Here is a 13,086-nt window from a genome sequence, read left to right as displayed (position 1 = left end):
TCTCTAGTCTATGAGAACAGCCTGGTACTACTGCCCCCTCCACAAAGTCTACAAGTATCACCGTCCTCCTCCACACCAATGGCCAGAAGCAGCAGTGCCTAATCATTACATCTCAGCACTCTGTAAAGCCATCTCCAGGTATGGGGGGGTGAGTGAAGGGTTGAGAAGGAGAAGGGGGGCTTGGGAATAATCACACCTCACTTGGAAACTTTGACAAACACACTCCTCATCACAGTGAAGTGTGGGGAGCCGGGAGGGGGCACAGGTCAGTGGAGCTGTGAATAGACCTCATCAGCGAGGGTGAGGGATCAGATCCTCATATTAGTTACACTGCAGTCACCCTCAGCGACCCAAGCCGCTTAACGCAATTATTTGCAATCAGCAAATGTGGGATTCATTATAAAATATTTTTTACCCTGACATAATTTGCTATTGTTCGTGTAAAAAAGCCACACAAAAGAACAGTTTTAAGTGTTATTGTGGGGAGCAGGGCCTCTGTTTAAGACACTTTCACATTGCAGCTTTGAAAGTCTGATTAAACGTTCAAAATGTGAGCTGAAATGTATTCTTATTATGCACTGACCCTTGATGAGAGAGAAAGTGGCAGGCTTCTTGAGCACCTTTTCTATTGGGCTGATTTGTAAATATAAGCTTTTGAAATGTTGTACTGTACAAGTTCATGAATATTTCAATTTGCCTACGGAGCTGTGAGGGGAACGACACCTCCGTACCTTCAGGCTCTGATCAGTCCCTACACCCAAACGAGGGCATTGCGTTCATCCACCTCTGGCCTGCTGGCCCCCCTACCCCTGCGGAAGCACAGTTCCCGCTCAGCCCAGTCAAAACTGTTCGCTGCTCTGGCACCCCAATGGTGGAACAAGCTCCCTCACGACGCCAGGACAGCGGAGTCACTCACCACCTTCCGGTGACACTTGAAACCCCACCTCTTTAAGGAATACCTGGGATAGGATAAAGTAATCCTTCTACCCCCCCTTACCCCACCCCAAAGAAAGAAAGAGAAAAAAAAACATATTGTAAAGTGGTTATCCCACTGGCTATAAGGTGAATGCACCAATTTGTAAGTCGCTCTGGATAAGAGCGTCTGCTAAATGACGTAAATGTAAATGTAATCTCATGGTGCCATAGTAATCCTTTGATAGCTTTAAATCCTTTGCATCTTTTATCTTTGGTGTTTGGGATAGACAACACTGACCTAGCTACCTACAATCTCCATATATTCTATATTTATGGCAGGAAGAACTCAGTATAGGCCTTAAACTGCTGCTGATAATGAGATATACTTTAGACTTCCAAATATAACCTGGATTCTAAGAGGCAATTAACCGCTTGAGGTGTTTGTCTGTACATCTGTGTTTGTCTTAGTTTCATTTGTTGACAGGAAATATATGGAGCCCAAACTCTTCAGCATGCTGCTATCTGTTTTGGTCTGGCTGTGCTAGTTAGTAATGCCAGAGAAATATCAGTCTAATTAGCAATTCCCTCACGTTGCTATACGTTGTTTCGCTCTGCATATTTCTGCCTTCCAGATAGTAATGCAATTAGGCACCAAAAAAAATTCTCGCCACAAAATTGCTTAAGTAGATGTAATTACGAAGTACACGTGGTGATGAGGGGAACAGAACTTAAAGAATATAGCCATAAACCTCTATTGTGTAGGACACCCTGTTCATTTTTCAAATAGTAAATTGCGTTTCTTACTAGCTTGAGCAATTCCGAGTGAATGTGGGATAACTCTGTTGTCTACTAAATGTGAATTCCTATGTTTGAGAGTCAACCTCATTGCTTGTCACAAAAGACCCCTCAGCATATGGTATACCATTTCAAATTGGTTGGTTGACAAGAAGATAACTAATTATGTGATAGCATAGACTGCATTGTTTTCTATTGTTTCCTTAACATTGTGTTGTGACCTAATCTCAGCACCCAGAACCAAATCAGCTACTCGGTGTTAGTGCTGTTGTTAGAGACTAGTGACCAAACCACACCAGTTATTGCATGAACTGTTTTGTACAAGTGGGAATACTCAATGAGCAAACAATTCACTCAGGTTCTAAAACATAGCTCCCTCTGGTTCTCTTTCCCATACCATGCATAGTGAACTCTGAGGCATGCAGAGAGAGTTTATAAACTTGTGTTGGCATGTGCATGCATCTGTGTGAAACCTGGGTGCAGCAGCAGGATGCGTTACCATCGCCCATATACGATCAGTTACAATGGAAATAAATAATTCATGATGGGGAAATGAGTCTAATTAGCAGGCAGTTTGGGTCCTTTGATAAAGCTGAGGACTAATTCTGTGAAGGGCAGGAAGCTCTGTCATCAGTCAGCCCTGAACAGATTAGCATCTATTATGAATGAGGGACGAGCACCCTGGTGAAACCAAGTGTGTCCTAGAGACAAACTTAATAGCTCTTGCAATGGGACAAACTTCACCTCCTCCTTCCCTCCTCCCTCAGCCAGCTCCACACACGCTAGTGAGTCCCCGCAGGGCTATTGTGTGCAGGTAGGAGCACGCAGCTACTGTGGAATTCCCAGCCTCTCTGTCCATCATTTTGACAGCTGTGGAAATACATTCACCAAGCAGTATTTAAAAGCATCCGCTGTGTTCAACAGCACTTTAAGCACAAAAGGAACCTATAACTCAAACTCTGCCCTTGGGGTAACTATGCATGTGTCCAATTTAAGAGTTTTGCCAACGTATTCTCCAGCATTTAAAATATCCGGGAAGGTGTTGATGTTTTATAGTTTGTTTTTATTCCACAGGATGTTGGCACGTGTAAAGGCCTGATATTTAATCTAGGAGTAGTGTATGTGATAAAGTGTGTTCGTTTTGGTGAGAAGTAGAAGTAAAACTTCCTGAGCTGAGCGATGTCATATTTATTTCATCTGATGAGAGCCCAACACAATGAAGGCCAATTAGAAGCCGGTGTCATGGCAGTGGCGGGCGGCGTGTGTGAGGTGCTGGGGACAAGCGAGGGCCCCGGTGTCAGGGGGACACGGGTGGGCGTGGTATGCCTGTCAGGAGTACATTGGGAAAGATAACAATAAATGGCTAGTAATGACACTTAATGAGCTTGATTAAGTTGATTTGTTATGGGGGGAAAATGAAGTAGCAAACGGTGGATGTAGACGATGTAATAAGAGATTCATTTTAATAGATAGCAAATTCTGTAGGGCTTTGAAACACAATGGGACTGGAGGGGAAATTAGTGTAAGGTACAAAGGGATGCTAAATTAATTCTTACCAGACATATTTAAGATAATTACGAAAAATGAATACCATCTCTCATTTAGCTGAGCACACTCTAGCCCTGTTTATACCTGGTTCTAACATGTGGCCTTTGTCCTGATCTTGTCCACATTCTGATTGTGCCCTCATTTTTAGACGTAGAGAATCAAAAGACTCATTGTGATCTGATTGTGATCATATCTTAAAAGTGTAAACAGACAAAATCAGGTCAAGATCAGGACAAGATGAAGGACGAATGTTAACAGCAGGTATTAACAGGGCTAACAAGGCTATTGACTGTGTTATGCTTTCAGGTGTACTTTTTCAACATATTTCATAGTATTTTCCAGTTTATTATTTTTTAACACATATTTTTCTTGAGAGAACAAGTTGAGAATGTTCCCATGATGTCAGGTAATTATCTCACCCACTCAGTGTTGAAGGCTGTAGGATTCCTTTCATTCCATCTGATAATTGACTATGAATGGGTGGGAAATGTTATATACAGTTCATATAAGCTCACTTTCCCTTACACAATACCAGTGGAAATTATTTCAGCCTCTACACGTTTCTGAATGAATCTGTAAACAAAATGCCATATTATACAATGTTTTTCACCGCTTTTGAATATGCCTCTACCAATTTTCCTTCGAAAGCGTCAGAAAGTCAGATGAAGGGAAGTTTAATTAAGTAAGAACCTGTTGAGGAAGATTTCCAATCATGGTCTTTAGAATGAGTGCATTCACCGTATTCATCTCCAGGCGATATCCTCTCTCTTTATCCAAGTGTGTGCTGGAGTTCTCTAGAGGGACCACAGTTAATTTAATGCATTAAAGGAGAGCGCCGGGGGCTTTATTTATTTTCTACTTTTCTTAGACTTGTTTAAATGAGACCAACTGCTGCTGTTTGGTCCCTTCTAGAGTCTAAAGGGGAGTGGTGGGTAGCTGTGGCTAGAGGACAGGCTCAGTGGAATCCAAAGTCTTATTTATTCATGTTGGACCCCTGAGAAAGACTATCTCAAGCATTTGGCACTCATTCAAAGACAGTAAGTCCATTGCCAAATGTCCCATATAGCTGCTGTATGAAGTGGTATGAGGTGTTGAAGCAACCATTAGGCCTTATATTTGATCTGTTTGACCCTCTATACCTCTAAATTGCAAAGTTGTGTGGAACTTTTGTCAAGAATACACAGAGGTGAGTTGTTCTCCTCTTCCTCCTTTATGTTGATATATTGTTGGTGTTATTCTCCTGTCTAGGACAAGGCTGAGCACCATCCATCTCCCCCAGGCCTGGTTAGCGTAGCTGCCCTCTGTGGTTTCAGACAAAACGTAAGGTTACTTACGTAACCCCGGTTCTCTGATATTTTGAGTGAGATATCTCATGTGTGGGGTTCACTAAGGATTACCTACTCTCTTGGAAGTACCTATCAAAAGAGTCTGTTGGAGACAGACAGGTAGAGTGGCGATTGGCAAATAAGGTGAGACCCTCACTTCCCCAACCTGTAAAATGTAATGTAAAAAATTTAGATTTCCACCTAAATAGACATACCCAAAAGTAATGATTTATCATAAGAGAGCCATAAACAATACCCAGTAATGCTTATACTACCAGAAATATTAAAATATCACCTTTTTGGTAAAAATAGTTTTAGAAATATCCGAGGTGTAGTCACTTTTGAGGACACAAGCTCAAGTACACACTACAAATATGAATGATCTGCAACAAAGTGGGGGAATATGGCTTGAAATGATTGAAATGCTTTCTAAATATAGTAACAATCAAATTATAAACTACTTACTATAATATTTCCCCTGTCTTATAAATGTAAAATAAATATGATCACACTTAGTGACAGAACAAAATTGGCACCATTTCATATAACTGATGACAGAGCATTTTATGCCCAGCATCCTGTGAGCGACACACAGACGCAATTCCAAATGCCTGCTGACTTGTTATAACTTCAGCTTGAAGCACAAGGGGATTTCCTCCCTCTGTGACTAAGAGAAAGTGGTCTTGTTTAAATTCTATGAGATTATTTTGTATTTTTTTCATGTTGAGAGCTCTAAATCCATCGGAGAATATTACAGCGAGATGAAACTGTGTTATGCTGCAATCGCTAGTCTCCCGTTCATATGCCTTATGGTAACCGGAGGGTAGTTCGATCCTTTGTCTGGATAGGCCAGAAAATGTGATGTTTCGCTCCCTATGCAAATTAGGTGTAAGATTTCACATACTGCATTTTAGATGAGAACTGCTTGTGAAGCGATCAGAGCTGTCACGGAGTGCACAGCAATTGATGTTGCGCCATTCACACAAACCTTTTGGTCGGAACTGGTCCAGAACTACTCAAAATCATCCCCCAAAAAGGACTTAATGTTTAAGTTAAAAGGAGCACTCTTCCGCCCTCTGGTTATTCTCAAGCATGCTTCTCTTCCTCACGCTCTTGTGAGCAGGGGAATGCTGAGAGATACCTCACTCACAATATCAGAGAACCGGGGTTACGCAAGTAAACTTAAGTTCTCTTTCAATTATTCGTTTTGATATCTCACATGTGGGGGATATGGCCAACTCCGATATCGCAAGACATGCTCTCCGAAGCCAGGGTAGTCCCAGTCCCAACATCAGCATCCCTCAGAGGTCCCGAAACAAAGGTATGCTCCGAAAAGGTGCAGAGACAACCCATCGGAAAACACCTCATAACAAAGTGAGGGGAAGCCCAATACAAGGTGCACACAATCTCAGTTTAATGAGATATGTCCCAAAACAGTGCCCAAGAGGTAAACTCCTCTGTAGGATTGGGCCCTTCCAGGCCCCTCCGAAGGCTATCACCCTCTTGCCATTATAAATCTATATAATAGTCCCCATGATCCAGCAGAATAACGTCAAAGAGGGTGGTTGCCCAATGAGCGAAGAGCATGACACCCTTGCCCGAGCACGCCTACAATCCAAGTAGATGCACACTGCGGGTACTGGACAATGACAGCCTTCTAGGGAAGGCAACAGCTGAAAAGCCTTAGGCTCCAAGGTGCGACAATACGAAAAAGTTGCCCCGAGCCAAAGATGGGGTTAGGTACATTAACCTGAAAAAAAAAAAACGGGGTAGACTGTGGGCGTGACCAGTGGCTGGTAGAGCACAGTCCACACATACACTTAGGGATGCCAAGGGCAGTAGCAAAGTGAAAGATCAAGGCATTTGACATGTTCCCGCTTTTCAGCAGCTAGTAGCTGCTGTGAATAGATCTTAAGCACAATAGACATGTCCCAGGACGAGCTAAAGGCTTAGAGCAGGGTTCCCAAACTGGCGGCCCGCTGGATGAATTTGGCTCGTGGGTTGTTTTATTTGGCCCCCCAAGTATACGTGATCGTATACAAATGTAAACAAGGTTTGAAATTATTATGTTTTAGTCAAATATTATATCTGTTTGGGCTTCTTGCGGTCAATTTGCAGGCTACAAATTATTTGTATTTATGTTCCGGCCCCCCAACCATCTGCTCAAGAAGGAAATCGGCCCGCAGATGAATCTAGTTGATGATCCCTGGCTTAGAGACTGTTAAGGTCCTTTAGCCGCTTTTTCGGCCTGCCATGGCCCAGACAGCAATATAGTTTACCCGTAACCCCCTAAGAGACAACACAACAGTTATGGGTAAACTGTATCCCTGTCTGGTCCTATGCACCTTGCAGGATCCTTTGGATGGAGACAAGGTTCATTGTTGTTAGCTCTTCCTGGGATGTGTCTATTGTGCTTAAGATCTTTTCACAGCAGCTACTAGCCACTGAAAAACGTGGAGAGGTAATATTCCTTGATCTTTCGCTTTGCTACTGCCCTTGGCGTCCCTAAGTGTATGTGTGGACTGTGCTCTACCAGCCACTGAACAACAATTAACCTTCTCTCCGTCCAAAAGATCCTGCAAGGATCATAGCACCATGGGAAAACAGAGTGTAGGAAGAAACAATCTGTATATTCACACCACTTCTCCTAAAAAAAACACACCAACTAAAACAGAGAGCGTACATAATGGGCTGGCATTCTTTTCCAAGAGTCGTGGGCCTGTCTCTTTCCTTTTTTTCTTTCTCTCTCACTGGCTATGCCCCGAAGGCTAAAGCATCCGGGTGAGGATAGAGAGTTGCTTTGTTCGCTAGGGTATAAGTCCTGCATGACGATAGCTGCCAGGACTGGTCGTAAGCAGGGTTGACTGGAAAATCACTGGTCATCGAGGGGCTCGAAGATGAGGAGGGAAAGCATACGGCATCACCAAATTTTCCCTGGGTGTGTCAGCTCATCCACCCCAAACGGCGTGTTCCCCGTGTTTTGGGCCTTCATAGGGTCGTCGCTTCTACCAGGCTGCAGCAAGTCAGTCTGGATAGATGCGGGAAGCGGACTGTCTCGGGACAGAGCAGCCAGCACCATGACGTCAGACGTCAGGCAATATAGCCAAAAGAAGAAGGAAACAACTGCAGCGCAGTATTCCTAATCCTGGGCAGTAGGACAGCGGCACACACCAGAACTGGCTTGACTGTGATAGCTTGCGCCATAGCAGTCAGAAGCAAAAGGTCGTAGACACTGGGAAAATGGGCCACACCGGAATGGCGAAAGACATTGCCGCCCTGCTCCATGTGTCTGTGAGACCAGAGGGAGGGCTAACATGCTGACTTCTGCCCCTGACTGAAAACCTGAGGGGAGAGCCTGAGGGAGGGAGGCATTTGGGGGGAACAAAAAGTGCATCTCCTCCATTTTCTCATGTGAGCACGGTCACAAAAGTTGCACAGAGAGTAGGGTATTGTCTTAACATAGCCCTGCCTTCCACACCAGGAGGAGCAACCGCTAAACCTGAAAAGAGAAAGTAGGGGAGATAGCCGTAGGCCCTACACACTATTCTCCTCAGCCGCCAGGGCTACGACCTAGGTTGGCCGACCCTTCTTACCTCCCTTAAGAGGGTTAGAGGGGCGTAAGAGTGCTTCCCTACAAGTTTGGCCCGGTTCAGGGGCCTAACCTGAGTTTTGGCAGACTGCTGCGTCGCCAGGGACCTTAGTCCCCCGCCAGCTTGTTGTCCTCTCCCAGCTGTGAGGCTGGGGCAAGATGCAGAAACCAACGGGTTGCCACGGGCCCAGATCTGCAGGGCAGGCAGAAGTTGAAGGCTTCGTCTTCTTTTTTGTGCATGTCAGACTTCTGCCGCATGGCGATGACTGTGGGCCCGAACAACTCCTTGAGTGTCACTGGAGCATCCAGGAGGTCCACTTTTTCTTTGTCTGTTAAGCTGGATGAGCTCAGCCAAAGCGCCCTGTCTCCCACTCCCAGTAGGCTCATGGTACGACCACAGCCTTGGATGACACTATGGGAGGCATGGAGGTTCAGGTCTGTAATCATTCAGATCTCCTAAGCATCTGGGTCTAGGGTGTTCGAGTTCATTTCCTTCTCCACCTCCTCCAGTAACTCAGCCTGATACGCCAACAATAAAGAGGTCACATTGAGAGCTCTAATTGCTTGGGCTGAGGCCTTGAACGTCTTCTGAAAAAACGGAGGCAGTAAAGTGCTTCACCTTCCCAGGGATTGAGGCACTGGTGTCGTTAGCAACACGGTACAAGTGGCTGAGGTGGTAAAAATCTTGCTTGAGAGTTTTTTTTCCACAAGCTCTGAGCTTCCCTGAGGCAAGCTGGTACTGCGGGGGGCAGTTCCTTAATCGGAGCTGTATGGGACGGGAGTCTTTTCCCATCGTATAGGTCTCTTGACAGGCCCTGAGCCCCTACAGGAGACGGCCACTCTTGGTCTCTTGGTCATGTACCTTAGCAAAGCAATTGATGCATCGTTCCCTGCAATCATGGAACTGCAAGCACAAGAACATGGGGATTAGAGTGCTAGGCTTGTCCTGGGATGAGATAGCAGTAGCCATTGAGAGGAACAAGGCTCGCTAGGGGGACCGAGCAACGCCTGTCGTAGGAACAACGTGTAGACGGTGTATGTTGCAAAAAATGTGGCAAAGAAATGAACTTTATGTCCTGAATACAAAGCATTATGTTTGGGGCAAGTCCAACACAACACATCACTGAGTAACACTCTTCATATTTTCAAGCATGGTGGTGGCTGGATCATGTTATGGGCACGCTTGTCATCGGCAAGGACTGGGAATTTTTTTGGATAAAAAGAAATGGAATAGAGCTAAGAACAGGCGTAATCCTAGAGGAAAACCTGGTTCAGTCTGCTTTCCAACAGACACTTCGAGACAAATTCACCTTTCAGCAGGACAATAACCTACAACACAAGGCCAAATATACACTAGAGTTGCTTACCAAGACGACAATGAATGTTCCTGAGTGGCCTAGTTACAGTTTTGACTTAAATCAGCTGGAAAATCTATGGCAAGACTTGAAAATCGCTGTCTGTCAATGATCAACAACCAACTTGACAGAGCTTGAAGAATTTTTTTAAGAATAATGTGCAATCCAGGTGTGCAAAGCTCTTAGAGACTTACCCAGAAAGACTCACAGCTGTAATCACTGCCAAATGTGATTCTAACATGTATTGACTCAGGGGGTTGAATACTTATGTAATCAATTAGTATTAGTGTTTTATTTTTCATAAATGTTTTACAAATGTTTGAATTTTCCACTTTGACATTACAGAGTATTTTACATTTACATTTACATTTACGTCATTTAGCAGACGCTCTTATCCAGAGCGACTTACAAATTGGTGCATTCACCCTATAGCCAGTGGGATAACCACTTTACAATTTTTTTTTTTTTTTTTTTTTTTTTTTTTTAGGGGGGGGGTAGAAGGATTACTTTATCCTATCCCAGGTATTCCTTAAAGAGGTGGAGTTTCAAATGTCTCCGTGTAGATTGTTGACAAAAAGATGACAATTAAATCAATTTTAATCCCACCTTGTAACACAAGAAAATGTCAAGGAATGTGAATACTTTCTGAAGGCACTGTATGCACATTAATAACACCACGCACAATGAATCTTACAAAAGCAAAATTATCCTCCCTCCTATTGCATAATTTTTCATTTTGCCCAATATTCTGTGTTCCTACCTTGCCACCAGATTTCAAAGGTCTATGCACAACAAGGACGTCATTAGAAAATTGGTTGTGCTGGGGACAATAAAAGGCCCCTCTAAAATGTGCAGTTTTGTCACACAACACAATGCCACAGATATCTCAAGTTTTGAGAGAGCATGCAATTGGCATGCTGACTGCAGGAATGTCCACCAGAGCTGTTGCCAGAGAATTGAATGTTCATTTCTCTACCATAAGCTGCTTTCAACGTCGTTTTAGAGAATTTGGCAGTATGTCCAACCGTCCTCACAACCGCAGACCACGTGTAACCACACCAGCCCAGGAATTCCACATCCTGCTTCTTCAGCTGCGGGATCGTCTGAGACCAGCCACCCAGACAGCTGATGAAACTGTTGGTTTGCATGACCGAAGAATTTCTGCACAAACTGTCAGAAACCGTCTCAGGGAAGCTCATCTACTGGTGGTGGGGTTATGGTATGGGCAGGCATAAGCTACGGACAATGAACGCAATTGCATTTTATTGATGGCAATTTGAATGCACAGAGATACCGTGATGAGATCCTGAGGCCCATTGTCGTGCCATTCATCCGCCGCCATCACCTCATGTTTCAGCATGATAATGCATAGCCCCATGTCGCAAGGATCTGTACACAATTCCTGGAAGCTGAAAATGTCCCAGTTCTTCCATAGCCAGCATACTCACCAGACATGTCACCCATTGAGCATGTTTTGGATGCTCTGGATCGCCGTGTACGACAGCGTGTTCCAGTTCCCGCCAATATCCAGCAACTTCACACAGCCATTGAAGAGGAGTGGGACAACATTCCACAGGACACAATCAACTGCCTGAGATGTGTTGCGCTGCATGAGCCAAATGGTGGTCACACCAGATACTGACTGGTTTTCTGATCCTCGCCCCTACCTTTTTTTAAAAAGGTATCTGTGACCAACAGATGCATATCTGTATTCCCAGTCATGTCAAATCCATAGATTAGGGCCTAATGAATGTAGTTAAATTGACTGATTTCCTTATATGAACTGTAACTCAGTAAAATCTTTGAAATTGTTGCATGTTGCATTTATATTTTTGTTCAGTGTAATTGTCCTTGAAACATTACTTTTAAGCAAATCATATTTTTGTCTACTAATATATTTAGTACCTTTTTTATACCAAGTAAATAAACTAAGCCTATAGGCATAAACACAAGTAAAAGATTCATCTTTGCTGTTGAAAGACGTCTTTGAACATCAATCGACCTGGCCACAATTCCTCACTGAATATGTAAAACACTATCATTTGAGGATTGAGATCCCTTTTAATAAAGAGACTAAAGCAAAGATTTAAAATGAACATGGTGATTAAGAGCAAATGTGCCGGGCATTTATATAGCAGGACTGCAAGATAATTAATAAAGATTCATGCTTTAGACCAACATTTGAATTTTGAACAAAATGTGCCTGATGTAGGCAGCATTTAATCACCTTACTGACAGGAGTAACTGCTTTCATTTAACCTTGACTGAAGATCATGATTTCTAACACGTTTAATTGGATACATCATTTAACAGAATGAACAGAGCAAATTTCCCCCAATTCAAAGGCTCTGATTGACAGACAGTGGCAGTAAGGCCTGCTACAATTAAAGCTGATCTGTATTCACTGCCCCCGTCACCCAGCTCCATAAGTGATGTGACTGTTTGATCATCGCTGCAGAGAAACTTTGCTGAACTTCACCTTGTTTTGAAAGGGCTAGACGCTGAATGAAAGGGGAAGGTTGGGGGGGACCCTCAAGGGTGGGGACACACACAAGCCCCTTGGGTGTCAGCGATGCCTCCCACCTCTGGCCCAACAGCAGTTACCCTCCTGATTCCTGACAGGGACATGACAGGACAAAAGACAAAACTGGAAGTCTCACACCATTATGTTTATTACACCATCAGCAGCTTAATTGAAATGTTTCAAAATCAGGAAAATGACAATGCCATCTTTCCGAGACTTTGGAAATAATGACTTTGTCTCATAGCCCTCTGCAGACAATTGCCCCAATGATGTGAAAACTGTGTTAAGTGGCATACAGTGAAATGTGTTGCAGACACTTAATTGTTTTCTTGCCTTTGACTCTAGAGAGAACAAATTTAATCTGTGAGCCAGACATTTCCTCAGCGACGAAGCCTAACCAGACAAAGCATGTTTGGTTAAGCAACCATGCTCCAGGGTTAAATTTCATATTTAGCAATTACAGGGTTTCTTTTTTCGAACAAAAATGTAATGCATTATTTAAATGATCATAGCTTTGGGATGTTTCAGGGATCATGCTTCCAGGATTTTATATTCGGTAGCTTAAACTGTCAATATGTGAATTAGTGGCATATAGGCTACTGGCTAATGGATGTATAACCATCATTTATTTTGACGTTGGTGCTAAACCCTCTCTTGTTGTTGCAGCATGTGGTCAAAACAGATGGATGTGTAACATTGAATCTCTGAGTGAAAGTGAATGTTGAACTCACTGACTCAAACATGTACTACCTGATCTGATCAATGAGAGGTGTGTTGTATAGGAGGTACAACATGTTATGTGGACAACAAATCTCTCACGCTTGTTCTTGGGAACAATCCTTGGACGTTGCAATAGACTAACTGTGGAATGTTGACACAGTGGTTAGGCCAGCTGGGTCAGATCAACAGTGATATTAAGGAACAGAGGAAAGACATGTTAAAGGAAAAGCATATTTAGGGGATCAGATCCAGTCGAGTGTTGTTCATTCTGTTTCACCACAATAACACAAACCATCTGTGCTGATTTTAAGTGGT

This window comes from Coregonus lavaretus (assembly GCF_964263955.1).
Source record: "Coregonus lavaretus genome assembly, chromosome: 16".
Taxonomy (NCBI): domain Eukaryota; kingdom Metazoa; phylum Chordata; class Actinopteri; order Salmoniformes; family Salmonidae; genus Coregonus; species Coregonus lavaretus.
This window is presented reverse-complemented; position numbering follows the sequence as displayed.